Below are 15,294 nucleotides of genomic sequence, written 5' to 3' on the forward strand. Positions count from 1 at the left end.
CAGAAAAAGCTCATGTTCATTTCTGAACACATTGTTGAGGTCAGGATCAATATAAGAAGCCCCCTGGTGCATGGATATGACCATTAGAAATACAAAAACACATTCTAAGGGAGGTCCAAATCCTGGCTACACCAGCCTTCTTCAAGCTCATGCTTTTGCCAGCACAGCGAAAGCAGCACGCAATAGGGTGGGTAGGATAATGAAGAGTGCAAGGACACTGCAAATATATTCTGAGAGAGGTCTAATGCAAGCTATGCTGCCATTTTCATGACCCAGGCATTCTCTCTAGGTTCTTTCCAACAAAGCAGAAGCAGCACACAAAAGAAACATAAGCACATCTCCCTCTATCAACACGGTTGTGAGTCTCCTAACCCATAGGACCCAACGCTCCTTGCAGGTCAGTCGAAGAGTTACCTCTCTCATCAGCCCAACCTTTTACAACACATTGTCGTGAACTTTATCTCCGTCAAAGTACAAAGCCGTTCAAAGTACCTCGCTGCCAACTTTAACGACAACATCCTTAAATTAGTTGCAGAAACATCATCATCATACTAAAAATAGCTGCAGAAACACACCACAGCCCAGCTTCGGGTAGATTTGCATGCGAGTGACGAGGTGGCCGAGTGGTTAAGGCGATGGACTGCTAATCCATTGTGCTCTGCACGCGTGGGTTCGAATCCCATCCTCGTCGTTTGATGTCTTTAGTGTTCAAGAGAGCCAAGTGCGCCTGCCAAAGCTCTCTGCTGCCCCAACTATAACATCATCATACTAAAAATAGCTGCAGAAACACACCACAGCCCAGCTTCGGGCAGGCGTGCAGGCGAGTGACGAGATGGCCGATTGGTTAAGGCGATGGTCTGCTAATCTGTTGTTCTCTGTGCGCATATGGGTTTGAGTCCCATCCTTGGTGTTTAGTTTCACAGAGAGCCCGGTGAACAGGTCAACCGCAGGGGTGCCGCTCATGGCGAGCTTTAGCTGGATTGCATTTTAATTATAGCTGCAGAAAAAGCTCATGTTCATTTCTGAAAACATTGTTGAGGTCAGGATCAATATAAGAAGCCCCCTGGTGCATGGATATGACCATTAGAAATACAAAAACACATTCTAAGGGAGGTCCAAATCCTGGCTACACCAGCCTTCTTCAAGCTCATGCTTTTGCCAGCACAGCGAAAGCAGCACGCAATAGGGTGGGTAGGATAATGAAGAGTGCAAGGACACTGCAAATATATTCTGAGAGAGGTCTAATGCAAGCTATGCTGCCATTTTCATGACCCAGGCATTCTCTCTAGGTTCTTTCCAACAAAGCAGAAGCAGCACACAAAAGAAACATAAGCACATCTCCCTCTATCAACACGGTTGTGAGTCTCCTAACCAATAGGACCCAACGCTCCTTGCAGGTCGGTCGAAGAGTTACCTCTCTCATCAGCCCAACCTTTTACAACACATTGTGGTGAACTTTATCTCCGTCAAAGTACAAAGCCGTTCAAAGTACCTCGCTGCCAACTTTAACGACAACATCCTTAAAAGAGTTGCAGAAACATCATCATCATACTAAAAATAGCTGCAGAAACACTCCACAGCCCAGCTTTGGGCAGACGTGCATGTGAGTGACGAGGTGGCCGAGTGGTTAAGGCGATGGACTGCTAATCCATTGTGCTCGCGTGGGTTCGAATCCCATCCTCGTCGTTTGATGTCTTTAGTGTTCAAGTGCGCCAAGTGCGCCTGACAAAGCTCTCTGCTGCCCCAAATATAACATCATCATACTAAAAATAGCTGCGGAAAAACACCACCGGCAGGCGAGTGGCTGAGTGGTTAAGGCGATGGACTGCTAATCTGTTGTTCTCTGTGCGCATATGGGTTTGAGTCCCATCCTTGGTGTTTAGTTTCACAGAGAGCCCGGTGAACAGGTCAACCGCAGGGGTGCCACTCATGGCAAGCTTTAGCTGGATTGCATTTTAATTATAGCTGCAGAAAAAGCTCATGTTCATTTCTGAACACATTGTTGAGGTCAGGATCAATATAAGAAGCCCCCTGGTGCATGGATATGACCATTAGAAATACAAAAACACATTCTAAGGGAGGTCCAAATCCTGGCTACACCAGCCTTCTTCAGGCTCATGCTTTTGCCAGCACAGCGAAAACAGCACGCAATAGGGTGGGTAGGATAATGAAGAGTGCAAGGACACTGCAAATATATTCTGAGAGAGGTCTAATGCAAGCTATGCTGCCATTTTCATGACCCAGGCATTCTCTCTAGGTTCTTTCCAACAAAGCAGAAGCAGCACACAAAAGAAACATAAGCACATCTCCCTCTATGAACACGGTTGTGAGTCTCCTAACCCATAGGACCCAACGCTCCTTGCAGGTCAGTCGAAGAGTTACCTCTCTCATCAGCCCAACCTTTTACAACACATTGTGGTGAACTTTATCTCCGTCAAAGTACAAAGCCGTTCAAAGTACCTCGCTGCCAACTTTAACGACAACATCCTTAAATTAGTTGCAGAAACATCATCATCATACTAAAAATAGCTGCAGAAACACACCACAGCCCAGCTTCGGGCAGACGTGCATGCGAGTGGCGAGGTGGCCGAGTGGTTAAGGCGATGGACTGCTAATCCATTGTGCTCTGCACGCGTGGGTTCGAATCCCATCCTCGTCGTTTGATGTCTTTAGTGTTCAAGAGAGCCAAGTGCGCCTGCCAAACCTCTCTGCTGCCCCCACTATAACATCATCATACTAAAAATAGCTGCAGAAACACACCACAGCCCAGCTTCGGGCAGACGTGCATGCGAGTGACGAGGTGGCCGAGTGGTTAAGGCGATGGACTGCTAATCCATTGTGCTCTGCACGCGTGGGTTCGAATCCCATCCTCGTCGTTTGATGTCTTTAGTGTTCAAGAGAGCCAAGTGCGCCTGCCAAACCTCTCTGCTGCCCCCACTATAACATCATCATACTAAAAATAGCTGCAGAAACACACCACAGCCCAGCTTCGGGCAGGCGTGCAGGCGAGTGTCGAGATGGCCGAGTGGTTAAGGCGATGGACTGCTAATCCATTGTGCTCTGCACGCGTGGGTTCGAATCCCATCCTTGTCGTTTGATGTCTTTAGTGTTCAAGAGAGCCAAGTGCGCCTGCCAAAGCTCTCTGCTGCCCCAACTATAACATCATCATACTAAAAATAGCTGCAGAAACACACCACAGCCCAGCTTCGGGCAGGCGTGCAGGCGTGCAGGCGAGTGACGAGATGGCCGAGTGGTTAAGGCGATGGTCTGCTAATCTGTTGTTCTCTGTCCGCATATGGGTTTGAGTCCCATCCTTGGTGTTTAGTTTCACAGAGAGCCCGGTGAACAGGTCAACCGCAGGGGTGCCGCTCATGGCGAGCTTTAGCTGGATTGCATTTTAATTATAGCTGCAGAAAAAGCTCATGTTCATTTCTGAAAACATTGTTGAGGTCAGGATCAATATAAGAAGCCCCCTGGTGCATGGATATGACCATTAGAAATACAAAAACACATTCTAAGGGAGGTCCAAATCCTGGCTACACCAGCCTTCTTCAAGCTCATGCTTTTGCCAGCACAGCGAAAGCAGCACGCAATAGGGTGGGTAGGATAATGAAGAGTGCAAGGACACTGCAAATATATTCTGAGAGAGGTCTAATGCAAGCTATGCTGCCATTTTCATGACCCAGGCATTCTCTCTAGGTTCTTTCCAACAAAGCAGAAGCAGCACACAAAAGAAACATAAGCACATCTCCCTCTATCAACACGGTTGTGAGTCTCCTAACCCATAGGACCCAACGCTCCTTGCAGGTCAGTCGAAGAGTTACCTCTCTCATCAGCCCAACCTTTTACAACACATTGTGGTGAACTTTATCTCCGTCAAAGTACAAAGCCGTTCAAAGTACCTCGCTGCCAACTTTAACGACAACATCCTTAAAAGAGTTGCAGAAACATCATCATCATACTAAAAATAGCTGCAGAAACACTCCACAGCCCAGCTTTGGGCAGACGTGCATGCGAGTGACGAGGTGGCCGAGTGGTTAAGGCGATGGAATCCATTGTGCTCTGCACGCGTGGGTTCGAATCCCATCCTCGTCGTTTGATGTCTTTAGTGTTCAAGAGCGCCAAGTGCGCCTGCCAAAGCTCTCTGCTGCCCCAACTATAACATCATCATACTAAAAATAGCTGCAGAAACACACCACAGCCCAGCTTCGGGTAGATGTGCATGCGAGTGACGAGGTGGCCGAGTGGTTAAGGCGATGGACTGCTAATCCATTGTGCTCTGCACGCGTGGGTTCGAATCCCATCCTTGTCGTTTGATGTCTTTAGTGTTCAAGAGAGCCAAGTGCGCCTGCCAAAGCTCTCTGCTGCCCCAACTATAACATCATCATACTAAAAATAGCTGCAGAAACACACCACAGCCCAGCTTCGGGCAGGCGTGCAGGCGTGCAGGCGAGTGACGAGATGGCCGAGTGGTTAAGGCGATGGTCTGCTAATCTGTTGTTCTCTGTCTGCATATGGGTTTGAGTCCCATTCTGTTTCTGTTTAGTTACAGAAACTAAAACTTATTCTGCTTCTGTTTAGTTTCACAGAGAGCCCGGTGAACAGGTCAACCGCAGGGGTGCCGCTCATGGCGAGCTTTAGCTGGATTGCATTTTAATTATAGCTGCAGAAAAAGCTCATGTTCATTTCTGAAAACATTGTTGAGGTCAGGATCAATATAAGAAGCCCCCTGGTGCATGGATATGACCATTAGAAATACAAAAACACATTCTAAGGGAGGTCCAAATCCTGGCTACACCAGCCTTCTTCAAGCTCATGCTTTTGCCAGCACAGCGAAAGCAGCACGCAATAGGGTGGGTAGGATAATGAAGAGTGCAAGGACACTGCAAATATATTCTGAGAGAGGTCTAATGCAAGCTATGCTGCCATTTTCATGACCCAGGCATTCTCTCTAGGTTCTTTCCAACAAAGCAGAAGCAGCACACAAAAGAAACATAAGCACATCTCCCTCTATCAACACGGTTGTGAGTCTCCTAACCCATAGGACCCAACGCTCCTTGCAGGTCAGTCGAAGAGTTACCTCTCTCATCAGCCCAACCTTTTACAACACATTGTGGTGAACTTTATCTCCGTCAAAGTACAAAGCCGTTCAAAGTACCTCGCTGCCAACTTTAACGACAACATCCTTAAAAGAGTTGCAGAAACATCATCATCATACTAAAAATAGCTGCAGAAACAGTCCACAGCCCAGCTTTGGGCAGACGTACATGCGAGTGACGAGGTGGCCGAGTGGTTAAGGCGATGGACTGCTAATCCATTGTGCTCTGCACGCGTGGGTTCGGATCCCATCCTCGTCGTTTGATGTCTTTAGTGTTCAAGAGCGCCAAGTGCGCCTGCCAAAGCTCTCTGCTGCCCCAACTATAACATCATCATACTAAAAATAGCTGCGGAAAAACACCACCGGCAGGCGAGTGGCTGAGTGGTTAAGGCGATGGACTGCTAATCTGTTGTTCTCTGTGCGCATATGGGTTTGAGTCCCATCCTTGGTGTTTAGTTTCACAGAGAGCCCGGTGAACAGGTCAACCGCAGGGGTGCCACTCATGGCAAGCTTTAGCTGGATTGCATTTTAATTATAGCTGCAGAAAAAGCTCATGTTCATTTCTGAACACATTGTTGAGGTCAGGATCAATATAAGAAGCCCCCTGGTGCATGGATATGACCATTAGAAATACAAAAACACATTCTAAGGGAGGTCCAAATCCTGGCTACACCAGCCTTCTTCAGGCTCATGCTTTTGCCAGCACAGCGAAAACAGCACGCAATAGGGTGGGTAGGATAATGAAGAGTGCAAGGACACTGCAAATATATTCTGAGAGAGGTCTAATGCAAGCTATGCTGCCATTTTCATGACCCAGGCATTCTCTCTAGGTTCTTTCCAACAAAGCAGAAGCAGCACACAAAAGAAACATAAGCACATCTCCCTCTATCAACACGGTTGTGAGTCTCCTAACCCATAGGACCCAACGCTCCTTGCAGGTCAGTCGAAGAGTTACCTCTCTCATCAGCCCAACCTTTTACAACACATTGTGGTGAACTTTATCTCCGTCAAAGTACAAAGCCGTTCAAAGTACCTCGCTGCCAACTTTAACGACAACATCCTTAAAAGAGTTGCAGAAACATCATCATCATACTAAAAATAGCTGCAGAAACACTCCACAGCCCAGCTTTGGGCAGACGTGCATGTGAGTGACGAGGTGGCCGAGTGGTTAAGGCGATGGACTGCTAATCCATTGTGCTCTGCACGCGTGGGTTCGAATCCCATCCTCGTCGTTTGATGTCTTTAGTGTTCAAGTGCGCCAAGTGCGCCTGACAAAGCTCTCTGCTGCCCCAAATATAACATCATCATACTAAAAATAGCTGCGGAAAAACACCACCGGCAGGCGAGTGGCTGAGTGGTTAAGGCGATGGACTGCTAATCTGTTGTTCTCTTTGCGCATATGGGTTTGAGTCCCATCCTTGGTGTTTAGTTTCACAGAGAGCCCGGTGAACAGGTCAACCGCAGGGGTGCCACTCATGGCAAGCTTTAGCTGGATTGCATTTTAATTATAGCTGCAGAAAAAGCTCATGTTCATTTCTGAACACATTGTTGAGGTCAGGATCAATATAAGAAGCCCCCTGGTGCATGGATATGACCATTAGAAATACAAAAACACATTCTAAGGGAGGTCCAAATCCTGGCTACACCAGCCTTCTTCAGGCTCATGCTTTTGCCAGCACAGCGAAAACAGCACGCAATAGGGTGGGTAGGATAATGAAGAGTGCAAGGACACTGCAAATATATTCTGAGAGAGGTCTAATGCAAGCTATGCTGCCATTTTCATGACCCAGGCATTCTCTCTAGGTTCTTTCCAACAAAGCAGAAGCAGCACACAAAAGAAACATAAGCACATCTCCCTCTATGAACACGGTTGTGAGTCTCCTAACCCATAGGACCCAACGCTCCTTGCAGGTCAGTCGAAGAGTTACCTCTCTCATCAGCCCAACCTTTTACAACACATTGTGGTGAACTTTATCTCCGTCAAAGTACAAAGCCGTTCAAAGTACCTCGCTGCCAACTTTAACGACAACATCCTTAAATTAGTTGCAGAAACATCATCATCATACTAAAATAGCTGCAGAAACACACCACAGCCCAGCTTCGGGCAGACGTGCATGCGAGTGACGAGGTGGCCGAGTGGTTAAGGCGATGGACTGCTAATCCATTGTGCTCTGCACGCGTGGGTTCGAATCCCATCCTCGTCGTTTGATGTCTTTAGTGTTCAAGAGAGCCAAGTGCGCCTGCCAAACCTCTCTGCTGCCCCCACTATAACATCATCATACTAAAAATAGCTGCAGAAACACACCATAGCCCAGCTTCGGGCAGGCGTGCAGGCGAGTGTCGAGATGGCCGAGTGGTTAAGGCGATGGACTGCTAATCCATTGTGCTCTGCACGCGTGGGTTCGAATCCCATCCTTGTCGTTTGATGTCTTTAGTGTTCAAGAGAGCCAAGTGCGCCTGCCAAAGCTCTCTGCTGCCCCAACTATAACATCATCATACTAAAAATAGCTGCAGAAACACACCACAGCCCAGCTTCGTGCAGGCGTGCAGGCGAGTGACGAGATGGCCGAGTGGTTAAGGCGATGGTCTGCTAATCTGTTGTTCTCTGTCCGCATATGGGTTTGAGTCCCATCCTTGGTGTTTAGTTTCACAGAGAGCCCGGTGAACAGGTCAACCGCAGGGGTGCCGCTCATGGCGAGCTTTAGCTGGATTGCATTTTAATTATAGCTGCAGAAAAAGCTCATGTTCATTTCTGAAAACATTGTTGAGGTCAGGATCAATATAAGAAGCCCCCTGGTGCATGGATATGACCATTAGAAATACAAAAACACATTCTAAGGGAGGTCCAAATCCTGGCTACACCAGCCTTCTTCAAGCTCATGCTTTTGCCAGCACAGCGAAAGCAGCACGCAATAGGGTGGGTAGGATAATGAAGAGTGCAAGGACACTGCAAATATATTCTGAGAGAGGTCTAATGCAAGCTATGCTGCCATTTTCATGACCCAGGCATTCTCTCTAGGTTCTTTCCAACAAAGCAGAAGCAGCACACAAAAGAAACATAAGCACATCTCCCTCTATCAACACGGTTGTGAGTCTCCTAACCCATAGGACCCAACGCTCCTTGCAGGTCAGTCGAAGAGTTACCTCTCTCATCAGCCCAACCTTTTACAACACATTGTGGTGAACTTTATCTCCGTCAAAGTACAAAGCCGTTCAAAGTACCTCGCTGCCAACTTTAACGACAACATCCTTAAAAGAGTTGCAGAAACATCATCATCATACTAAAAATAGCTGCAGAAACACTCCACAGCCCAGCTTTGGGCAGACGTGCATGCGAGTGACGAGGTGGCCGAGTGGTTAAGGCGATGGACTGCTAATCCATTGTGCTCTGCACGCGTGGGTTCGAATCCCATCCTCGTCGTTTGATGTCTTTAGTGTTCAAGAGCGCCAAGTGCGCCTGCCAAAGCTCTCTGCTGCCCCAACTATAACATCATCATACTAAAAATAGCTGCAGAAACACACCACAGCCCAGCTTCGGGTAGATGTGCATGCGAGTGACGAGGTGGCCGAGTGGTTAAGGCGATGGACTGCTAATCCATTGTGCTCTGCACGCGTGGGTTTGAATCCCATCCTTGTCGTTTGATGTCTTTAGTGTTCAAGAGAGCCAAGTGCGCCTGCCAAAGCTCTCTGCTGCCCCAACTATAACATCATCATACTAAAAATAGCTGCAGAAACACACCACAGCCCAGCTTCGGGCAGGCGTGCAGGCGTGCAGGCGAGTGACGAGATGGCCGAGTGGTTAAGGCGATGGTCTGCTAATCTGTTGTTCTCTGTCCGCATATGGGTTTGAGTCCCATCCTTGGTGTTTAGTTTCACAGAGAGCCCGGTGAACAGGTCAACCGCAGGGGTGCCGCTCATGGCGAGCTTTAGCTGGATTGCATTTTAATTATAGCTGCAGAAAAAGCTCATGTTCATTTCTGAAAACATTGTTGAGGTCAGGATCAATATAAGAAGCCCCCTGGTGCATGGATATGACCATTAGAAATACAAAAACACATTCTAAGGGAGGTCCAAATCCTGGCTACACCAGCCTTCTTCAAGCTCATGCTTTTGCCAGCACAGCGAAAGCAGCACGCAATAGGGTGGGTAGGATAATGAAGAGTGCAAGGACACTGCAAATATATTCTGAGAGAGGTCTAATGCAAGCTATGCTGCCATTTTCATGACCCAGGCATTCTCTCTAGGTTCTTTCCAACAAAGCAGAAGCAGCACACAAAAGAAACATAAGCACATCTCCCTCTATCAACACGGTTGTGAGTCTCCTAACCCATAGGACCCAACGCTCCTTGCAGGTCAGTCGAAGAGTTACCTCTCTCATCAGCCCAACCTTTTACAACACATTGTGGTGAACTTTATCTCCGTCAAAGTACAAAGCCGTTCAAAGTACCTCGCTGCCAACTTTAACGACAACATCCTTAAAAGAGTTGCAGAAACATCATCATCATACTAAAAATAGCTGCAGAAACACTCCACAGCCCAGCTTTGGGCAGACGTGCATGCGAGTGACGAGGTGGCCGAGTGGTTAAGGCGATGGACTGCTAATCCATTGTGCTCTGCACGCGTGGGTTCGGATCCCATCCTCGTCGTTTGATGTCTTTAGTGTTCAAGAGCGCCAAGTGCGCCTGCCAAAGCTCTCTGCTGCCCCAACTATAACATCATCATACTAAAAATAGCTGCGGAAAAACACCACCGGCAGGTGAGTGGCTGAGTGGTTAAGGCGATGGACTGATAATCTGTTGTTCTCTGTGCGCATATGGGTTTGAGTCCCATCCTTGGTGTTTAGTTTCACAGAGAGCCCGGTGAACAGGTCAACCGCAGGGGTGCCACTCATGGCAAGCTTTAGCTGGATTGCATTTTAATTATAGCTGCAGAAAAAGCTCATGTTCATTTCTGAACACATTGTTGAGGTCAGGATCAATATAAGAAGCCCCCTGGTGCATGGATATGACCATTAGAAATACAAAAACACATTCTAAGGGAGGTCCAAATCCTGGCTACACCAGCCTTCTTCAAGCTCATGCTTTTGCCAGCACAGCGAAAGCAGCACGCAATAGGGTGGGTAGGATAATGAAGAGTGCAAGGACACTGCAAATATATTCTGAGAGAGGTCTAATGCAAGCTATGCTGCCATTTTCATGACCCAGGCATTCTCTCTAGGTTCTTTCCAACAAAGCAGAAGCAGCACACAAAAGAAACATAAGCACATCTCCCTCTATCAACACGGTTGTGAGTCTCCTAACCCATAGGACCCAACGCTCCTTGCAGGTCGGTCGAAGAGTTACCTCTCTCATCAGCCCAACCTTTTACAACACATTGTGGTGAACTTTATCTCCGTCAAAGTACAAAGCCGTTCAAAGTACCTCGCTGCCAACTTTAACGACAACATCCTTAAAAGAGTTGCAGAAACATCATCATCATACTAAAAATAGCTGCAGAAACACTCCACAGCCCAGCTTTGGGCAGACGTGCATGTGAGTGACGAGGTGGCCGAGTGGTTAAGGCGATGGACTGCTAATCCATTGTGCTCGCGTGGGTTCGAATCCCATCCTCGTCGTTTGATGTCTTTAGTGTTCAAGTGCGCCAAGTGCGCCTGACAAAGCTCTCTGCTGCCCCAAATATAACATCATCATACTAAAAATAGCTGCGGAAAAACACCACCGGCAGGCGAGTGGCTGAGTGGTTAAGGCGATGGACTGCTAATCTGTTGTTCTCTGTGCGCATATGGGTTTGAGTCCCATCCTTGGTGTTTAGTTTCACAGAGAGCCCGGTGAACAGGTCAACCGCAGGGGTGCCACTCATGGCAAGCTTTAGCTGGATTGCATTTTAATTATAGCTGCAGAAAAAGCTCATGTTCATTTCTGAACACATTGTTGAGGTCAGGATCAATATAAGAAGCCCCCTGGTGCATGGATATGACCATTAGAAATACAAAAACACATTCTAAGGGAGGTCCAAATCCTGGCTACACCAGCCTTCTTCAGGCTCATGCTTTTGCCAGCACAGCGAAAACAGCACGCAATAGGGTGGGTAGGATAATGAAGAGTGCAAGGACACTGCAAATATATTCTGAGAGAGGTCTAATGCAAGCTATGCTGCCATTTTCATGACCCAGGCATTCTCTCTAGGTTCTTTCCAACAAAGCAGAAGCAGCACACAAAAGAAACATAAGCACATCTCCCTCTATGAACACGGTTGTGAGTCTCCTAACCCATAGGACCCAACGCTCCTTGCAGGTCAGTCGAAGAGTTACCTCTCTCATCAGCCCAACCTTTTACAACACATTGTGGTGAACTTTATCTCCGTCAAAGTACAAAGCCGTTCAAAGTACCTCGCTGCCAACTTTAACGACAACATCCTTAAATTAGTTGCAGAAACATCATCATCATACTAAAAATAGCTGCAGAAACACACCACAGCCCAGCTTCGGGCAGACGTGCATGCGAGTGGCGAGGTGTCCGAGTGGTTAAGGCGATGGACTGCTAATCCATTGTGCTCTGCACGCGTGGGTTCGAATCCCATCCTCGTCGTTTGATGTCTTTAGTGTTCAAGAGAGCCAAGTGCGCCTGCCAAACCTCTCTGCTGCCCCCACTATAACATCATCATACTAAAAATAGCTGCAGAAACACACCACAGCCCAGCTTCGGGCAGACGTGCATGCGAGTGACGAGGTGGCCGAGTGGTTAAGGCGATGGACTGCTAATCCATTGTGCTCTGCACGCGTGGGTTCGAATCCCATCCTCGTCGTTTGATGTCTTTAGTGTTCAAGAGAGCCAAGTGCGCCTGCCAAACCTCTCTGCTGCCCCCACTATAACATCATCATACTAAAAATAGCTGCAGAAACACACCACAGCCCAGCTTCGGGCAGGCGTGCAGGCGAGTGTCGAGATGGCCGAGTGGTTAAGGCGATGGACTGCTAATCCATTGTGCTCTGCACGTGTGGGTTCGAATCCCATCCTTGTCGTTTGATGTCTTTAGTGTTCAAGAGAGCCAAGTGCGCCTGCCAAAGCTCTCTGCTGCCCCAACTATAACATCATCATACTAAAAATAGCTGCAGAAACACACCACAGCCCAGCTTCGGGCAGGCGTGCAGGCGAGTGACGAGATGGCCGAGTGGTTAAGGCGATGGTCTGCTAATCTGTTGTTCTCTGTCCGCATATGGGTTTGAGTCCCATCCTTGGTGTTTAGTTTCACAGAGAGCCCGGTGAACAGGTCAACCGCAGGGGTGCCGCTCATGGCGAGCTTTAGCTGGATTGCATTTTAATTATAGCTGCAGAAAAAGCTCACGTTCATTTCTGAAAACATTGTTGAGGTCAGGATCAATATAAGAAGCCCCCTGGTGCATGGATATGACCATTAGAAATACAAAAACACATTCTAAGGGAGGTCCAAATCCTGGCTACACCAGCCTTCTTCAAGCTCATGCTTTTGCCAGCACAGCGAAAGCAGCACGCAATAGGGTGGGTAGGATAATGAAGAGTGCAAGGACACTGCAAATATATTCTGAGAGAGGTCTAATGCAAGCTATGCTGCCATTTTCATGACCCAGGCATTCTCTCTAGGTTCTTTCCAACAAAGCAGAAGCAGCACACAAAAGAAACATAAGCACATCTCCCTCTATCAACACGGTTGTGAGTCTCCTAACCCATAGGACCCAACGCTCCTTGCAGGTCAGTCGAAGAGTTACCTCTCTCATCAGCCCAACCTTTTACAACACATTGTGGTGAACTTTATCTCCGTCAAAGTACAAAGCCGTTCAAAGTACCTCGCTGCCAACTTTAACGACAACATCCTTAAAAGAGTTGCAGAAACATCATCATCATACTAAAAATAGCTGCAGAAACACTCCACAGCCCAGCTTCGGGCAGACGTGCATGCGAGTGACGAGGTGGCCGAGTGGTTAAGGCGATGGACTGCTAATCCATTGTGCTCTGCACGCATGGGTTCGAATCCCATCCTCGTCGTTTGATGTCTTTAGTGTTCAAGAGAGCCAAGTGCGCCTGCCAAACCTCTCTGCTGCCCCCACTATAACATCATCATACTAAAAATAGCTGCAGAAACACACCATAGCCCAGCTTCGGGCAGGCGTGCAGGCGAGTGTCGAGATGGCCGAGTGGTTAAGGCGATGGACTGCTAATCCATTGTGCTCTGCACGCGTGGGTTCGAATCCCATCCTTGTCGTTTGATGTCTTTAGTGTTCAAGAGAGCCAAGTGCGCCTGCCAAAGCTCTCTGCTGCCCCAACTATAACATCATCATACTAAAAATAGCTGCAGAAACACACCACAGCCCAGCTTCGGGCAGGCGTGCAGGCGTGCAGGCGAGTGACGAGATGGCCGAGTGGTTAAGGCGATGGTCTGCTAATCTGTTGTTCTCTGTCCGCATATGGGTTTGAGTCCCATCCTTGGTGTTTAGTTTCACAGAGAGCCCGGTGAACAGGTCAACCGCAGGGGTGCCGCTCATGGCGAGCTTTAGCTGGATTGCATTTTAATTATAGCTGCAGAAAAAGCTCATGTTCATTTCTGAAAACATTGTTGAGGTCAGGATCAATATAAGAAGCCCCCTGGTGCATGGATATGACCATTAGAAATACAAAAACACATTCTAAGGGAGGTCCAAATCCTGGCTACACCAGCCTTCTTCAAGCTCATGCTTTTGCCAGCACAGCGAAAGCAGCACGCAATAGGGTGGGTAGGATAATGAAGAGTGCAAGGACACTGCAAATATATTCTGAGAGAGGTCTAATGCAAGCTATGCTGCCATTTTCATGACCCAGGCATTCTCTCTAGGTTCTTTCCAACAAAGCAGAAGCAGCACACAAAAGAAACATAAGCACATCTCCCTCTATCAACACGGTTGTGAGTCTCCTAACCCATAGGACCCAACGCTCCTTGCAGGTCAGTCGAAGAGTTACCTCTCTCATCAGCCCAACCTTTTACAACACATTGTGGTGAACTTTATCTCCGTCAAAGTACAAAGCCGTTCAAAGTACCTCGCTGCCAACTTTAACGACAACATCCTTAAAAGAGTTGCAGAAACATCATCATCATACTAAAAATAGCTGCAGAAACACTCCACAGCCCAGCTTTGGGCAGACGTGCATGCGAGTGACGAGGTGGCCGAGTGGTTAAGGCGATGGACTGCTAATCCATTGTGCTCTGCACGCGTGGGTTCGGATCCCATCCTCGTCGTTTGATGTCTTTAGTGTTCAAGAGCGCGAAGTGCGCCTGCCAAAGCTCTCTGCTGCCCCAACTATAACATCATCATACTAAAAATAGCTGCGGAAAAACACCACCGGCAGGCGAGTGGCTGAGTGGTTAAGGCGATGGACTGCTAATCTGTTGTTCTCTGTCCGCATATGGGTTTGAGTCCCATCCTTGGTGTTTAGTTTCACAGAGAGCCCGGTGAACAGGTCAACCGCAGGGGTGCCGCTCATGGCGAGCTTTAGCTGGATTGCATTTTAATTATAGCTGCAGAAAAAGCTCATGTTCATTTCTGAAAACATTGTTGAGGTCAGGATCAATATAAGAAGCCCCCTGGTGCATGGATATGACCATTAGAAATACAAAAACACATTCTAAGGGAGGTCCAAATCCTGGCAACACCAGCCTTCTTCAAGCTCATGCTTTTGCCAGCACAGCGAAAGCAGCACGCAATAGGGTGGGTAGGATAATGAAGAGTGCAAGGACACTGCAAATATATTCTGAGAGAGGTCTAATGCAAGCTATGCTGCCATTTTCATGACCCAGGCATTCTCTCTAGGTTCTTTCCAACAAAGCAGAAGCAGCACACAAAAGAAACATAAGCACATCTCCCTCTATCAACACGGTTGTGAGTCTCCTAACCCATAGGACCCAACGCTCCTTGCAGGTCAGTCGAAGAGTTACCTCTCTCATCAGCCCAACCTTTTACAACACATTGTGGTGAACTTTATCTCCGTCAAAGTACAAAGCCGTTCAAAGTACCTCGCTGCCAACTTTAACGACAACATCCTTAAAAGAGTTGCAGAAACATCATCATCATACTAAAAATAGCTGCAGAAACACTCCACAGCCCAGCTTTGGGCAGACGTGCATGCGAGTGACGAGGTGGCCGAGTGGTTAAGGCGATGGACTGCTAATCCATTGTGCTCTGCACGCGT

Source organism: Scardinius erythrophthalmus (genome assembly GCF_964197995.2).
Source record: "Scardinius erythrophthalmus genome assembly, chromosome: 9".
Classification (NCBI taxonomy): Eukaryota; Metazoa; Chordata; class Actinopteri; order Cypriniformes; family Leuciscidae; genus Scardinius; species Scardinius erythrophthalmus.